Source organism: Rhinolophus hipposideros, assembly GCF_964194185.1.
Source record: "Rhinolophus hipposideros genome assembly, chromosome: 5".
NCBI lineage: Eukaryota > Metazoa > Chordata > Mammalia > Chiroptera > Rhinolophidae > Rhinolophus > Rhinolophus hipposideros.
The window spans coordinates 65,350,712-65,369,003 of record NC_138051.1 but is presented as its reverse complement, the minus strand read 5'-3'; the positions used below and the strand labels follow the sequence as shown (position 1 = coordinate 65,369,003).

Here is an 18,292-nt window from a genome sequence, read left to right as displayed (position 1 = left end):
GAAAGACTGCTATGACAGCCAGCAAGCTAGTCTTCTAGCTCTCCTGCCATCAACTCCAAATGGCTTTAAGCAGAATGCCCTTGTTACCATAATATTCCTGTCTCTATGAAAACACTGACCTCCCATTCCTCCTCTTAGTAAATCAACATTGACAAAAAAACAAACTTAAAAGTTTGTGGGTATTACTTAAGATTACGAAGCTAATAAGGTCCCAATCATTTAATACAACTGAAATTAATTCACTTCATTGAAATCTTGGCATATTTGTTTCCAAGCATCGTGCCAGGGGGATAAAATAACAAAGACACAACCTATGGCCTTAAGGAAATTAAGATCCAGTACATATAGAAAGACCAGGTGTATAAAATAGCTGTAGCACAGGGTTGCTTCTTGTGGGAGGTCAGGAGAGGGAAAAGCATTTTGCCTGGAGGATGAGATCAGGGCAGGAAGTATGTACAGGTGGCATTTGAAGTCTTGAAAGGATTGGAATAGGCAGAGGACATTTCTGAAGGCATGAGCAGTAGAAGCTATGTTAAAGGGCATGGGAAGTTTGGGCACATTTGGACACTCACGAACAGCCAAGGTTGCCTGGGTGGCAGGGCCTTGTTTAACCAGCAGAGAAAGACAGATTGCCGGGCTGGAGTGGTGGCCTGCTGAATTTATGTCATCCCCAGAGAGTCTGATTTAAAGGCCTCCATTGAAGTTTGGACTTTGGAATTTTTTACCACATCTCCCTCGCCCCCCAATTCTAATTTGTAGCCAGGGTTGAGAACAACTAGGCTAGATGGTCTTCAAGGTTCCCTTTGGCCTCTGAGAGAAGAATTGTGCCCTTTTCGACAAAAAAGACTTGGTTTGGAACTGTGGGTGGCTGGTTGTAATTGCTGAAAAGCTGATTGAAAGCCCTCTTTCCTCTGGCAGTGGGTCCCTGATAACCCTGGAGGGCAGTTCTAAGAGCTGTGGTCAAAAGCCCAAACACATCCATGGTGTCAACGAGTTAAGTGGGCTTGGTAGGGACTGGTAATCGAGCAAAGCCTCTACTCAGCTCCTGCAGACAGCTGCAAAGTGGAATGTGGGCCTCCGGTTGCCGAATCTTGGGACTTTTCAAGAGAAGCCAGGAATCTGGCAAAAGATCCTTTTTAAAGTAAAAAAAAGATTTTTTTTTATGCTAGTAAAAAATTCCAATTTTTGATAAAACACTACGCAAGCCAAATATAACACAATGGCCAGCCAGATTCAATGAGCAGGTCTTTAGGTTGATACTTCTGGTTTAGAGGTTTGATTATTAAAAAGAATTGGGTTTCGTTTTTATTAAGCAGCTGCTACCTGACAAATAATCATTAGAAAGTGTTCATGTTGACTTCATGTGTTTTACTTTTTTTGTTTTTTAAATGTAATATCTGGCTTAGGAGACATAAAAAACTTCCACGTGCATTTGCCAACTAATAACCAATACTGATTTACCTATACTATCACTCACTCCTTCCCATATTGTGTTAAAGCAGGTCTCATTTTCATACCATGTCATCCATAAATACTCGACCACAATACAATGATTACACCTAAAGCTGAATAAACATTTCTTAATAATATCCAGTAAGCATTCAATTTCCAGTCATCTCAAAATGTCATACTTTAAAAAAAAAATTCAGTTTGTGTGAATTAGAATCCAAATAAAGTCCACACATTGCAATTGGTTGGTATGCTTATGTTTGCTTTTGATATTGTTTTTTGCACGTTGGTTTAGCTGAATTGGCTATTATGAATGTGTTTGTATGTAACTTTCCACTAAAGGATTTGTAAAAATGTAATGAAGGTTTGCAAGGCCAAGCTCTGTGATTATATTAGAAGTTAGCTTGATATAGTAAGTCTTATAAACAGCTAAATTCTGTCAAAGAAAAATCCATTTTTAATGCATGATTGAATATTGATAATTAATGGGAACTATGAGGAAGTCATATGCAAAGATTAATTACCAACTGAGCTCTGAGACCATTTTTCTTCCTTTGTAATCTTACCTCCTGAGAGAAATAGTCTATATTGGCCCTAGAGTGAATTGACAGATATGTCCAGAAAGAAAAGCCACAGACTTTAATCTTTATTGGTCATGCTTAATTGGATGTACTATTATTTTTTATTTGCAGAGACAATATTTTTCAGTTAATTCTTTCTGTAATGCTGGAATGGGAAGGTGGGGGTCCTAAGGCCTTTTTCACTGTACTGGATATATGAGGCTATGAGTACTGGGGTTCAGAATATTTCTCCTTATTGGAAATATTTGAAATCAACTCCTTATGATGGAAAATCTAATTGTCTGAATCCAGGTCATCCTCTACTGGCTACTCTCTTCATAGCTGTCACTAAACTCTGACAAAAAGTGATGCCCTTCCTGCTTCCAGCTTTAGGAAATAACTTGAGTGAAACTGATCCCTGAAATCCAAGTTTATTAAAATGAGGAAAAATATTGTGAGTCCATCAAGTAACAAGCCAGACAGGCTTGGCTGTTTGCACCTACTGGGGCACAGTGCATTTGCACACCTAACTAGGCTTCTGCTAAAAGGCGTCTGCAGGCCAGTCTGACTGGCAGTAACTCACATTCAGTTTGCAAAGGTGGCTGGTGGCCGGTGGCTAATTACACGTTTGACAAACTTGTTAAGACAATGCCGCATGTGTCCTCCCCCAGCTGCAAATTGCCAGGTTACTGGAGAGTTTCCCGTATGGATACTAATTATGCCTAATTTGATCCTGAGATTTCTGCATTTGTCTTTCTGTCACAAAGTTTGTGATTACCAATTGCTCATGTTGATTGGGAGTGAGGCTAAATTTCTGATGGTTCACACATGTAATAAAGCCATTCATGAAAGCAGCAGTGTTTAGCAAAACACAGAACATCCAGGGTTATTTGCATCCCTGAGAAAAGTTTGCTTTCTCTATGTATTTGTTTTCACAATGAATTAATTACCTGGTAAACACAGACGAGGCTTCCAAATGTGACTCTGTGTGGAAAGGGCAGCCACATGCTACCTGGGAAAGGACAGCCATTACATTCCTGAGGGGTATGTGTTTAACCCCACACAGGCAGCGGGACAACCTCATTCCCCAGAGAGGGTGGGGCAGATCCTACCCCACTGTTCTCTCCTAAGTCACCCCTGCCTGGGAGGCCATGGAGAAGAGGACTTTCCTTGAATACCGGAAATGACAGGCAGCCCCTTGACAGTCACTTTACTACCTAGGGGGGGCTCTTCTGGGCCAGGAGCACCTCTGCAGCTAGGTTCCTGTCTGGGGTGGTGGGAGCAAAAGCAAGAGCTGAGGCCCTCAGGGTGGAGATGAAGACAGCCTTGCCCTTCTTCCCATTGGCCTAATGGTTTTCACAAGGAGCCTGATTAAAACACCGACTCTCAAGCATTTTCTCCTAAGATAAGTCTAATACTTCTGCTGCCAAGAATAGAGTCTGGTGAGTACTCCTGCAGCTGCTGAGAGAAGACGGCAGGCCTGAAATGAAGACTGGCATGGGATAGAGGTGAGGAAGCATATGAGGGCAGAGGCGGAGATGGATGTCCATGCTGGTAGGGTTTTGGGGACAGGGAACAGAGGTGGGAATGGAGGTGAGAGACCCGGCTACAGGGAGTATGAACAGTTTTAAGCAGGTACTGCAAAGTGTAATCCCACCCAGGGAGAAAACGATCGGTCAACATTTGCCCTAATCCAGGCCCAGTGGCCAGATCTGTGTCATTGCCCTTGCCAGATCTCTGAATGGGGCCTCAGGTTTGCCATCTTTATCCATCTTTAATGAACTACAAGTGTCTGGAAACAGAGCCAGGAACTGGAAACTTAGTTTTAAGAGCCTTGTGTGCTACGTTCCTGTCAACTAAATTCCTAGGTGTTTTGTGAGATATTTTGAGTCGGTAAAGTACTAACTGTTAAGTTGCTCTGCGCTGATTTTATTTGGACTTACAGGGTAGTCTGCTTACCCAGGAAATGGAAGTCACTTTTGCAGGTCAAAAAAAGTCTTCTACATAACCACAAAACTCAGAAATCAGAGGAGTCTAAGGTTTCCCCAGCTGTCCACGTTAGCATAACCAGGAAAAGACAGTTTGTTTGCTCTATATAGGTCATCTCTCTTCCAATAGGTGGTCATAGACCCACACAAAGCAAGCAAAAGCATCCATGTTAACCCAGAAATGAAGAAAAACAATCCTGCTAACTAATAACTCAGATAAAGTCACTATCCCTGGCCACCAAGATTAGCCACTAACAGAATAAGCAGCCACTCACAAAATCGTAGAGAATAGCTCAGACAACCTTGTTTTCCTTTAAGAATGGCAAGGGCCAGGTGACTTTAAGGTCTGTGATGGTGTCCCTCTCAGGTCCTTATCTGACTCCACTAGGGTTAAGTATAAATCATAATTACGTTATAATATCAAGCAAGTTCAAGCCACAGTGGTCTTCTCAACCTCCAGATTGGAAACTCCGTATGGCCTGAGACTGCCTTGTTTACCGTTGTATCTTTATTGCCTAGAACAGTGCCTAGTACATAGCACGTGCCCAATAAAGTTGATGAAATGAATGATATGCTGAAAAGCAGTGAGGGTCAGTGATGCAAACACTTACAAGTTACTTGACTTTGTACAGGTTTCATGTTTCTTGAACCACAAAATGGAAATCTTATCTGTGGGTTGTGAGAATTAAAAATTAAATGGGATTATTTTTTAAAGCCTCTGATATATAATGGATATGCAAGAAAAGTTTTCTCTCTACATGCCCTCCTCTTTGATCCTAAGAGAGTCAAATCATGGTTCCAACTCTGATCTTGGTGATTCAAACTAGTTTCTGGCATTGTGGGTTTCACCTAGTTTCCTATGAAGGAAGTTTTAAATGTCAGAGAATAAGTTTTCATAGTAAGAACTGCATTTGGTAAAATGCTTTAACAATGTACAATAACAAGAGTATCAAGGATAACCTCAGAAAAGAACCATTTCTAAATGAGAACTTGACACATGGTAGATATTCAATAATATTTGAATAGATAAAAGAATAAATGGATGGACAGTGAGGTAAATTAAAATTGAACTGAAAAGCAAAGGCTTTACTAAATCTTGCCCTTGATTATCAGTAAATTTCATTTTAATCAAAGTAGCCTACCCTGTTTTCAGGCTCTCTCATTTGCCAGTGGACTTTCCTTTGATCATGCTCAGATGCAAAACTTACATTTCTACATCGAAAAAAAATTTCATTCTAAATTTCTTTAATTTTCCCAGCAAAATTGTTGAATCCTTAGTAATTATGCATGAGGTTTAAGCATTTCAAACATCCCCTATTCTCCCATCCTTTTATTGTGTGTGTGCTTTCTATGTTGTACAGAAGGTGTTTGTCTCTACGTGCAAAGATTCTCAGTAGTATCCAGGGAAGTTCTGGGCACAGAATAAATAAAAGGAAACAATGCCAAGAGGAAGATTGTGAGGTTCACAACAACATGCTCAGGAGAGACTATGGGAGAAGTTCTTTAACGCTCATTTCCAGAAGGAAGTTGAAGACTTCTTCGAATAGCTGTTTCTGGTGCAAGAACTCACCTCCAAAAAGTTGGGGGTGGGTATGTAGGACTCTTTTTTTTTTTTTTTTAAGATTTCTTTTCTTTCTTTCTTTCTTTTTTTTTTTTTTTCATTGGGGAAAGGGAACAGGACTTTATTGGGGAACAGTGTGTACTTCCAGGACTTTTTTCCAAGTCAAGTTGTTGTCCTTTCAATCTTAGTTGTGGAGGGTGCCGTTCAGCTTCAAATTGTTCTTTCAGTCTTAGTTGTGGAGGGCGCAGATCAGCTTCAGGTCCAGTTGCCATTGCTAGTTGCAGGGGGCACAGCCCACCATCCCTTGTGGGAGTCAAACCGGCAACCTTGTGGTTGAGAGGATGTGCTCCAACCAACTGAGCCATCCGGGAGCTCAGCTGCAGCTCAGCTCAAGGTGCCGTGTTCAATCTTAGTTGCAGGGGGCAGAGCCCACCATCCCTTGTGGGACTTGAGGAGTTGAACCAGCAACCTTGTGGTTGAGAGCCCACTGGCCCATGTGGGAATCGAACTGGCAGCCTTCGGAGCTAGGAGCACGGAGCTCCAACCGCCTGAGCCACCGGGCTGGCCCAGGTAGGGCTCTATTTTGAGATAACTTTCCTAGGTCAAATTGATGACATGACTGTGATCAAAATCGGTCCAAAAAAAGAGCTTCTTCTCGGTTGGAGACATCCCATGCCAAATTCCTGCCTGTAGCAGGAAGGAATTTTCATGGCAAAGCCAGTGAATGAATATAAGGGTGAGCTGCTGAAAATGACAGCCTATGGAATGGAACTACAAAAGCAGCTTCCACTGGCAGTCAGGTGGAGCGGGCCCCAGTCAGAAACAGTGCCCACCCTGACTATCCTCCCTCCAACCCCACGCCCCTCCACCTCCTCCTCCATACACACATACCCCTGCCTTCTCCTCTTAGGCTTCATCTTTTCTACATCAGGTCAGGTTCTCCAGGAAAAACACTAACCTGTCCCCTGAGAGTGTCTACAGCTGCAGGCCATACCTCTTTCACTAGGAGAATTTGAAAAGGCCCAGATACTAAAGTTTTCCTGTGGAATGGGGCTGGAGGGAGAACAATAATATTGTCTTTAAGGAGCGCCCATTTTTACAGGCAATGCTCTTCTGCCTTAGGACATGGAACCAGGGCATCCTGGATGCTTTGCAACGGGCAGAACCAATCTGAATGTCTCCCCAAGGGATCCCTTGTGGGAAACAGGGCAGGAGCGTTTTGCCTGGCTCATTTACTGACAATGTGCTGGTGGCTGGGGTCTGGGGGCCATAGGGTGCTAACAGCTTTTTCATACTTCTTATCGTTTAATCTGTGCAATTCTCTGAGGCAAGAATTGTCTTTTACATAGATGAGGAAATCAAATGTATGGAGACTTTTGGGTGCTTGTCCCAAATCGAACAGCTAGTAAGTGGTAGCAGATCCCGAACTCAAAATTAGATGCCCAATTAATCAGGCTCCCACAGCATTTTCTGTGCTACAAAGTAGGTGTTTCTCTCCCCATCCGTAGGATGAGAAAACAGAATAGATTTAGCAGGGTTTTCACACAGAGAAAGCCTTCCTAGATCATCTAGTAACCCCTGTGTACTCCTCCTCGCCCCCAGTGGATGTATTACACCGAAAGGAAGACTCAACTTTGTGTTGTGCTTTTTAAAGAAAGCAAACTTGATCCTTGCTAATTCAATTCCAACAGTAAGAGGTTGTCCTCTCCAAAATTAACCTGAAGAAAACACATGTCCCTATGGAGTCATTGATGAAATGTTGGGCAGTGGTGAGGAGATGAAGAAAAATGAAGCAGGGTGAGGGATGATAAAGAAAGGGTGGAGGTGGCTCTGCCACTCACTGTCAGGCATCTCCCTAGTAGGGAGCACTGTGTTACCAATCTTCTTCTTGGATGAGAAGAGAATGTGTGGGAGTTCCTGTGGGCAAATGCACTGCATGGAAGGTTGTGTGAACTCTGAGAAGAACTGTATTTATCAAAATAGACTTCTTGTGGATAATGGGCCCACATTTATAACCAGAGTCTAGTAGCTGACAGACGTTTCTCACACTTCATTTAGGAAAAAGTCACAAACTGAGCTTTCAACCTCCCGCACTCGGCCACTGTAGCCTGCATCAACTAATTATAAGGAAGTTCCTGGTTTTCTGTTTCAACCAATGGACTGAGACCTGCCCCACCCAATCAGAACTACATAACTAGACCGTCATTTGTATCTATAGCAACCTATCAGCCTGCTTTATAATGACCAATCAGAACGCAGGATACCAACCAATCAGGACTGAATGATTCTGACTACACAGAACTGAATTTGGAAACCCCACCTGCATTAAGTGGACCTAATTGGGAACCCAGGAGGGAACTTTCTCTATATAAGGAGGCCTCCCCTTTTTATCTCCTGGAGACCGCTTTCAGTGCCTGCTGGAAGCTTCTGCGGTTCTCCGTTTTGCAAACTCTTTTTACTTGAAGAACGTCTCTGCTTTCTAATATTCTTTTTGGGAATTTTTGTTGATGGCTGGGAGTAAGGGCAGTGAAGAGTGGGAAGGAACAAGGGGACCAAGTAAAATTTGCAAAGGGGGGTAGTTTCTTGGGCTTCTCTTTCTGTACTTTCCCACCTATTTAATGGCCTGCCAGCACACCCAGTCTTTCGCATCAGCACCTGTGACCTTTGCTATAGCCTCTGCTTCCTGGGCGATTCTGTTCTGAAGATAACTAGCACCTCCTCTTCCTTCCAGCCCCTTAGATGTCACCATTTCCTAGTGACCTTGCCTTATCTCCTTCGTAATATACACATCCTGTGTTTCAATCCTCTAGGGCCCATTAAATGACCAGATAGCTAATTTTTTCAGTAACAAGTTAGCTGATTTTGCATTTGTATTACATTTTGATAGGTGGCACATATGCCTAATGTTGAAGTGCCCCAGGACCTCTTCTTATCTTTACACTCACCTTCTTGGTGCTGTTATCCACTTTCAAGGCTTTGAATACATCTATAAATAGATGACTCAAATTTACATTCCATGCAGACTGCTCTCTCTGCCTATTTGACTTTTCCACTGGGAAGTTTAATAGACATCTCAAAGTGAAGACTGTATGTCCAAACAAATCCTGGTTTCCGTCTGCAGCCTTCTCCATCTAAGTAAATGGCAACTTTATTTTCCCAGCTACTCAGGATGACACATGTGGGGTCATTCCTTACTTTTCTTGTATTCTCACATCCTGAAAGGGTTAGTTCACCTTCAAATACATCCTGAATTCAACCGCTTCTCACCGTCTCAACCTTTTCTCTTGCCTCTGCTACTACTTTGGTCTAAGCCATTATCATGTGTTGCTTTGGCTATTCCAACAGACTTGTAACCCTTTCTTCTTTTGGTCTGCTCTTAGCTCAGAAGCCAGATTGATTTTGTTAAAACGCAAATCAGATCACATGGCTCCTCATTTGCACCTTCCAGTGGCTTCCCCCTCACTTGGGGGAGTCAAGCTGAAAACTCTATGTCTGCTTCTCTGGAAAAAAAAAACAAAAACAAAGACAAAGACAAGCCCTGCCAGCTCTAAGCCCTTCCCTTTTGTTCTCCCTTCTTCTCTAGTGGAGTGTCAGGGCTGCTGATGTTTTCAGGGCCGCACCTTGGCTGCTGAGTTATCCTCACATGCTAACCAGTCAGTCATTTTAAAGTTGGTCAAGGTTGGATTTGCAAAGAAACGCTTTCCTCTGATCTGAGAACCCTGCCTAATAGCCCTGGGAGAAAAGAACTTAAAGTGGCTTTATCTAAGGAGAGGTCGTCCTTTCTGTCCTCACCCACACAGGAATCACCATTCTTTCACTATATAGCAGCTCAGAGCCCACACCTATAGGAAACACCTATTTGTTTCAAGTTAACATTTAACCCAGCAGCTTTCTTCTACGTGGGCCTTCAACTACTTTTTCTTTCTTTCTTTTTTTTTTTTTGCTTTAAGAAAACTAAGTCCGTTTTAATTTTATGGGCTTGACAGAACTAGGACAATAGGACAATGTTTGCTCGGATCAAATTTTTTTGTACGAATTTTTCTGGCAGAATCAGTGTTTGCAAGAAGCAGATAAAACTTGACTGTTGGAGAACCTCGCTGTCGCAAGCAGCTGCCTGCCAGCAAATCTCCAGTTAACAACAGAGCTGGAGTCATTGTTAGCCAGGTAGGAGAGATGGAAGAGGGCAGAGAAAACCCTAGAGCTTCCTTGTTAGGCTCTAAATGAATCGTTGTTTAGCAGTTACTGTAAGACAGCAGACCTGGGTACATGAGCTCTCTAAAGATAACATCGCGACTTGTTTTGCCCTCCTTACACAACACAGGTGCATATGCGTCAAGGAAGCCTCACAGCCCCGAGATATTTTATTCACCTCACACTCAGAGGAGTTCACTGACTGGAATTCAATAGAAACGGTTCTCTGTGTGAAAGTAATTTCAGAAAGTAATCTAGTTTATGGAAATGAAAGGCATCAAAACACAAAAAAACACTGTTTCTCTACAAGTGCTTTGCTTCAAATATTTGACATGGAAATTTGTATAATCCCTCTGGGGGCACATGGGTTTCACCAGTGTTAACATCTTTTGAAATGAATTTCACAAATGTTTGTCATGCCAGGCTGACAAATAATTTAGAATATCGAGGCATCTTAACAAAATCAAACTTAATGATAATGGATCTCAGATGATTGTGGAGGTTAAAGTGTGAATTTTAATCAGGTGTTGGGGATGACATCACTTTCACTTTCAAATACTGCCCAGAGGAGCAAAGGTGTCACTTAGCTGCTCGGCCCCCAAACATCCTTGCTATATAATGCACCTCAAATACAATGCATTGTCCACTGCCACATTCTACTTCATTTTTCACACAGAAAAACAAATCTTATTGTACCTGCCTGGAGGGGGCAGAGGAAAAGGAAGGTAGTGAAGCAACAGCAAGCACAGGTGTGAGGTGGGCACCTAGTGAGACGGGTGAGCTGCTTTTCATCAGTCCTTAAGAAAAGAGTAGGCACAACATGAGCCCTTAGGAGGACTGGCTTTTGGTTAGAATTCAGGAAAGGCATGAGAGAAGGAAGCTTGTTTTCCATCACCTGAAGCTAAGTGCCCACAGATCCCCTTTTTCTTGCTTCGGGGGAGTGCTTTAGAAAACGCCCCGTGGTCCTGTGAGAGCCCTTTTCTCTCACACAGGAGGACCCTCATGAAGAGCGTCCTTCCCTGGGTTCCTGTGGGGACAGAGCCAGGAGTGCAGTTTCCAGGCTGTCCGCCTCGTGTGGAAAGGTGTTCACTCGGGTAGTAAATGGCCATCAACTGTGATTGGATGGACATCAGTTGGCCGTCAGCTGTAATGATGAGCCGTTGGCCACTAGTATAACTGCCGTGGCTACGCTAGCAGAAAATGGGGGGCTAGCAAGAAGATGGTGGCTGAGCTAGCGAGAGCGGATTACAGTTAGTACGGCAGATTGCAGCTGGCAAGTGGGGTTGGTTGGTTGGCAGAAAAGTGGATGGCAGGTTGCGGATGGTGTGGCTCCTGCTTCCTGTGTCTCTGGCCCAGCCGCCAGCGAGAGTATGGTGGTGTGGTTCCCCTGGCTGTGGCTCCTTGGGTGTTCCTTTTTGGCCTCACCATGTCCTGCGTTCTTATGTGGGGAGCGGGAGCTGAGACCCTGCCTGACACTGCATGACAAGTGCCCAGTCAGGGTTAGAGTTGGAACAATCCGCGTGGCTTACTCAGTGGCTCCAGCACCTCTGTTTTACAAAGGTCAGCAGTGTGGCTGGGTCTGTGCTGGGCCGGGGTGAGTTAGGGAGCAGAACCAGTAGCAGACCGAGGTTTGCTGCTCCTCAGTCCCACGTCTTCCCTGCCCCCCAATTGCTCTTCTCAGCCTTGATGATCACTAAATGCTGATAGCTATCCCCAGGCAAAAGGCAGGGTCTGCTGGACAGAAAGCCATGAACCTTACATAAGACCTACATCAGGGGTATGCAGACCCTGCAGAGTGGCAGAAACCATGGGTGGGATGGTGGGCTTCTAGCTTTTCAACACCTCCACCCCATGACCTGTCTTCTGAGTGTGTCGAGACAGCTGTCATGCTGTCTGTGAGAAACCTCCATCTGAAGGCCTCACAAGCACCTCCAACTCTTTAGCTTTCCCCCAAACCTATTCCTCTTCCGGGATTTCCATCTCTGTTTACACCAGTCATCAAAGCAAGAAACCTCATATCTTCCTCTTTGCTCTATCTCCCTTCAATCACTTGCTGAATTCTGACTCTGCCTTGTGTGGTCGTCTATCTACTAATATTATTCAACAGTAGTGGATAGAATAATTCTTCATTATATGGGACTGTCGTATGCGTTGAAGTTTATTTAACATACCTGACTCCTGCCCACCAAATACCAGTAGTGCCTTCCAATCATCATGACAAGCAGAAACAGCACTAGACAGTCCCAAATGTCTCAGGCTTGATATCATCCCAGTTGAGAAATAGGAACTTTCATTCTGGTGTTCTTGTCACTAGCCTGGATTCTGACAATTTACTTTTCATCCTAGATGGATTTCGGCTGATCAAATTAGCCTTCTTGCTCCTAATCTCACCTTCCTCCAATCCAGTTTGCACAAAGCTCCTGTTTCTAAAATACAGCTCTGTTTACATTACTCCCTGTCCAAAATATCTAGTGGCTCTCTACTCCCTCAGTAATAAAATCTAACTCCTTGGCCTTGAATTCAAGACTTGTTACAAATCGTTCTTAATATTCCTTACTCTTTACTGCTCTCTTTCCAAGACCCTTATGTCCCCAAAGGAATGGTAAATGACAGAGTGAATATTTGGCTAGAGTGCTGGTGTCTTCCTGCAAACACAGCCAACAGCACATAATTTGTAGGTTGTCTGGTTAACTAATGCTACAGCATAAACCACTCAAAACTTAGTGGCTTAAAAATGTCAACTATTTTAATTTTTATTATAAATCCTTGGGTCAGGTATTTGGGCAGGGTTCTAGGCGATTCTTTTGTTCCATGTCATGTCAACTAGGGTACTTGGTGGTATCAGCTGCTGGCTGGTCTGTTCTGGAGGAAACAAGATGACTTTACCTGCACGTCCTGGCATCTCAGTGCAAACATATCGCAGGCTGGGCTCAGCTGGTTTCCTCTCCTTCTCCCTGGGTTCTCCAGGCTTCCCCAGAAAGGGGAGTGGGACTCACGGTGGCTCAAAGCTCTGGAGGAAGGAAGCAGAAACTGCCAGTCCTCTTAAAGGCCAGGCCTGGAACTGGCAGAGGAGTCACAGCCTCAGACTGAAGGGGATGGGAGACACGGACCCGCCTCCTTTTGGGAGGAGCCTCAAGAATCTGCAGCTGACTTGGATCCTCCACAGCAGGGTAGATTAAACTGTATGCGTGATGTAATAGCATGGACATCAGTCTGCCACTTCCACCTCTACAATTCTACAAGTTTCTTTCAGACCTAAAGTGAAAAACAAACTTGACTTCTGCCTTTATTTTACCTCTGTCCTCTACTGAGTCTCCCTTAGTCTGAATTACTCTCATCTTCTGCTTTGGAAAAGCTTAAATTGATGAGACATCATGGTCATACCCAGGACCATAACAGGCTCTAGAGCAGCTCCATAGAAATACAATGCAAGCCACACGAGTTATTCTAAATTCCTTTGTAGCTACATTACAAAGTAAAAACAGGTGAAATTAATGCATTTTATTTGACCCACTGTCATGCGGGGCGGCCTGCAGGGTCTCTGGTCCCGCTGCCCACATAAGAATGCAGGATGTGGCTAGGCCAAAAAGGAACACCCACGGAGCCATAGATAGGGGAGTCATACCACTATATACTCACTGGCAGCTGGGTTGGAGAAACAGGAAACAGGAGCCACACTATCCATAACCCTCACTCTGCAGCTTGCTGGCTCAGCAACCATCTTCTTGCTAGCCCCCATTTTCTGCTAGCATAGCCATGGCAGTTATATTAGTGGCCAATGGCTCCCTGGTTATAGCTGACGGCCAACTAGCCACAAATGATGGCCGTCCAATAACAGTTGATGGCCATTTACTACCTGAGTGAACACCTTTCCACGTGAGACCGAGAGCCTGGAAACTGCTCTCGGGCTCTGTCCCCACACCCACTCACTGTATGAAGAAATTATTTCAATATGTAATCAATAAAACATTGAAATACTTTATTCTTTTTTTCATATGGAGTCTTCAAAATCCGCTGTATGTCTTCCACATACAGCCTGTCTCAGTTCAGGCCAGTCCAGTCCAGCCACCTCTGAAGTGCTTGATGGCCATATGTGGCCACTGGCTACTGCATTGGACTGTGTGGGTCTAAAGCTCTGTTACTGTTATTCCCCAGCCCCACAACCACCAAAAATGAGAAACTGCTCTACAAGTGGACTCATGCTAGAATAAACACGTCAGGCATCCTTGAAGGGGGCAAGCCATCCAAGGTTGTACAGATGAAGGAAAATGCTCTCTTGTCATTTAAGTGGGAATGGGATAGATCAAGGCCTATGGTACAGTTTCTAGGGCTGCAGACTCCTTCACCTTCTTCCTCAGTAGTTGTCTTTCCAAGTGAGACCCTCAGTCTCTCAAAGCACTCTACATAAAAATTCAGATTTGGTAAGGAGCTAAGTAACTATTCAACTTAAATAAGAGTCTGCTTTACCAAAGGACTTGCTTCATTCAGAATTGCTTAAGCCAGAGCATTTCTCCTGTGTATTTCAAATGCATCCACTTATTTTTAAAAGATTTAATCACATTTCACCAACATCTATTGAATGAAATAAATGATCCCTACACAAGAAGCCTTCCTGAAAGTTGATTTTGGGGGAAGAGCATGAGCACAGAGAGGACATACTCATAGATTGTTAGGGCTATAAGAAAACTTTGAGCTCCAAGGAGCTAGTCCAGAGATGGCAAATGCAGGCCCCAGTGCCATCACTTCTCATGGCAGACAGCATGGTGGCCTGCTCTCATGACAGTCTAGTGTGGCCCCAGACATCTCTACACATCCCTCTAGGCAGCTGCTACCAATAGACGTGCAGTAAAGGCGAGATGGCATTTGTTTTTACAATACGTAGGGCAGCTGTAGGATTACCTCCTGGGCCCCACCAGTATTCTGAAATTCACCTGGGCCCCCATCCAGAGTTGGCTTGTTTAGAATGGGCACTGATGTAATTTGAGCTGGAGAGGCCCTTCCCAAGCTTTTATGTTGAGGAGACCAAGAGTAGGTCAATTGGTGGCTGAAGCTGTGAGATGGAAAACTGAGGAGCTGTCTGGTTCTGTTTCATCCTCAGAGTAGGTCTGAAGCAAGAGGACGGAGCTGCTACTCTGAGGAGGCAGAGATGAGAGAACCAGAGGCATCTCTTGGGCCCCTCATTTTTTTACCTCTCCCTTGGTTTCCACGATACCTCTGTAACTGTCTACTTATTATCTGTTTGTGGAATGAGTGTGAGTTGGCTTCTCTTATTTGTAAACCTAGTCATAAGTAATATTCGTGGCAGGATTTACAGGCAGGAGACCTGGTCATTCAAACAGGCCCCATGCTGAGAAACGCACTGCGCTTGGTCTAAATGCGCTGCTCTCATCGTCATCTTGAAATTCTTAACTTTTGAGTAAGGGGACTAGCATTTTCAGTTTGTTTTGGGCCCTACAAATTATGTCGTGGATTCTGCAAGTATACCTTTATTGAGAAGGTAACTGAGACTGAGATCAAGTCAGTAATCCATTTAAAGGCACAGAGCTAAGTATAGAATCCATTTTCAATCCAGTGGTGTCCAGGATGGGACTGAGAATCTGACATAAACAGGTGGTGGTGGTGGGAGGGGTAATTTTGTCTCTGTTGCTTCTTCCACAGCACAGAAGCTCCCTAATCCCAAACCGTAATGGCCATGGTTTGGCTTCTCAATTTTCCATTGAACAGTAGAAAGGGCAAGTAGATAAAGGCTGGCTGGTGCCACAGAGCAATTGTTCTAAGAGAAGGAAACATTTGCCATGTTGCCAAAGCTAAACTCATTTCCCAATTTCCCAAAGACCCAATTTCCCCAGCTGCTTTGTTGACATAGCAACAGTGAATTCTGAAAGGGTTGTTATAATATTAATATGCATTTCATGGTGGGTGTGCCCTGTGTTCTTCCCCCAACCTTGTGATCCAGGTCTGAAAAGAGGTGCTTTTGGCTTCTGGCCACTGAAAATAAGAAACCCACGACCCAGTTCTCTGAGTGTGATGAGAAATATGGAGCAGATGCCTCCATCAGCACATGCAGACAATTAGTGGAAAGGTGGGTTACTCGAGCCCCTCAGGCTTCTCAGTCTTCCCCAGAGTGAAGGGGCTGACACTGTAGATATTTTAAGTATAAACTGCACCTTGGAAAACATTTCCATCCTCCTCCTACTCGGGGTGTTAAATGTAGCACCTGTGAGCTATTGTGTAGAAAATCAATTATACCTTGGGCCCAGTGATAAGAATTCATCCCCCCTGAGCTCAATTTTCAAAAGGCTTGAAAAGGCCTCCCACTTTTTTCCCTCTTTCCAATGCAAATAAGCAACACTCAAGAAATTTCCATGCCAAATTCCAACAAGAGTTTCAAGCGAGTAAATGGTCATATTTATTAGTAAGAGCGGTGGTAGTTGAGTAAGAGGTATTTAATAAATGAATGTTGAATGTGTAGCATTTCTATAGCACTTAACAGTTTTTGAAGCTCCCCCCCACCATCCATCATCTATTTGATTCTTGAACAAGCACACAAACCCCAAAACCCTGTGGTACAAACAGGGGAATGATATTATCCTCATTTCCCTAATGAAGAAAATAAGGCACAAGAAAGATTTTATCTTGCCCAATGTCACATAGCTGATTCATAAGTGTCAGTTATGATGAAACCTTGAATGTGATTCCAGCAAGCAAGGCCTTTCTGCTGTACCACATGGCCTCATGGTATTTCAGAAGGGACAGAGGGACAAAACAGGAGTGGTATTAAGTGATTGCAGGAAAGTGCAGTGAATAATAGTTAAAAAGTGTTAAAAGCTTACTATGTGTCTGTCATTGATATTAACTTATTTAATATTTTAATTTTTTGGCTTGAGGTCATTGTCCATTCACATGCAATTGCAGAAAATAAGTCTTACTGTTAATCCAGTTTTTCCCAGCGGTAACCTCTGGCAGAAGTATAGAACAATGTCAGAACCAGGATACTGACAGGTCGCTGTCAAGATACACAACATTTCCATCACCTCAGGATCCCTCATGTTGTCCTTTTATAGACATGCCTACTTCCCACTCACCCCCATCCCTCCTTAACCCCTGGCAACGACTGGTCTGTCTCCATTTCTATACATTTGTCATTTCAAGAATATCATATAAATGGAATTATACAGCATATAATCTTTTGTGTTTCTTTTCCACTCAGCATAATTGTCTGGAGATTCATCCGGATTATTTCATGCATCAGCATGAATCTTTGTTGCTGAGTAGTATTCCATAGTATGCTTGCGCCACTGTTTGGGTAACCATTCATCTGTTGAAGGACATCTGCCTTGTTTTTAGCTTTTGCTATTATGACGAAAGCTTCTATAAACAGTCAAGTACAGGTCTGTGTATGAACATAAGTCTTCATTTCTCTGAGATAAATGCCCAGGAGTGTAATTATTGGGTTGTATGATAGTTGCATATTTAGGGTTTTTTTGTATCCAAAATGTTTATTGGGATGGTTCCTCACTCATCTTGACGCGGGGTGCTTTTAGTGCTGCTTCCTTCTGAAGGAGCAGCCTTCTGTAAGCTTTGCTTTTTCTCCAGTAGGCTGACAGAGGACCGTGAAGCAGCCAACACACAAAACTACTGTTTGTGCGTGACTAAAGACGGTAGTGATCTTATAGCATCCTGGGCATTTCACATCCTTGAAGCAGGAATTGGGGGTCTGCATCAGGTGCTTCTTCTTGTTTCCTTTTCTTCTCTTCTGGAGAGGAATGAAGGAGATTCTTAGTGAGAGGCATGTTCTCGTGGGGATGTCATCACCGCTGGAAAGGCCATATTTAGGTTCTTAAGCAATTGCCAGACTGTTTTACATTCCCACCACCACTGGAACCCTGGGTTGGGAGCCTGGTGTGGGGTTGGGACCCCTCACTCACCCAAAGAATGGGTGGGGACCCCTCACTCACCCGGGGGGTGAGTGGGGACCTTCACAGCCAAGACATCCCTCCCACTTTTTAATGGTCACCCACAGTGTGGAACCAGATCATTCCATGTTTGTGTCCTTCCTACCAGTCTCATGTTGGCTGCTGCTTCTTTTTATTTATTTAATTTTAATTAAAATTTATTTTTAAATTGGGGAATATTGGGGAACAGTGTATCTCCAGGGCCCAACTCCAGCTCTAAGTTGTGCCCATCAGCTCCAAGTTGTTGTCCTTCAATCTAGTTGTGGAGGGCGCAGCTCAGCTCCAAGTCCATTTGCCGTTCTCAATCTTAGTTGCAGGGGGCACAGCCCACCATCCCATGTGGGAACTGAACGGGCAACCTTGTTGACAAGAGCTTGTGCTCTAACCAACGGAGCCATCTGGCTGCCCCTCCGGAAGCTCAGTGGCAGCTTGTTGTCTTCAATCCAGTTGTGGAAGGCACAGCTCACTGGCCCATGTGGGAATTGAACCAGCAACCCTGTTGTTCAGAGCTTGCGCTCTAACCAACGGAGCCATCTGGCTGCCCCCTTGGCTTCTTCTGTATATACTTAGTTGTAGGGCTTTGGTTTG

General features: G+C 43.9%; 1 pseudogene across 1 annotated transcript; it reads right to left on the bottom strand.

The window, feature by feature from the left end:
• Nucleotides 1-17,289: 17,289 nt before the first annotated feature.
• LOC308497090 (small ribosomal subunit protein eS27-like) lies at nucleotides 17,290-17,542 on the bottom strand (annotated as a pseudogene). The gene has a single exon. The product of its transcript is annotated as a small ribosomal subunit protein eS27-like (transcript).
• Between the last annotated feature and the right edge of the window lie 750 nt (nucleotides 17,543-18,292).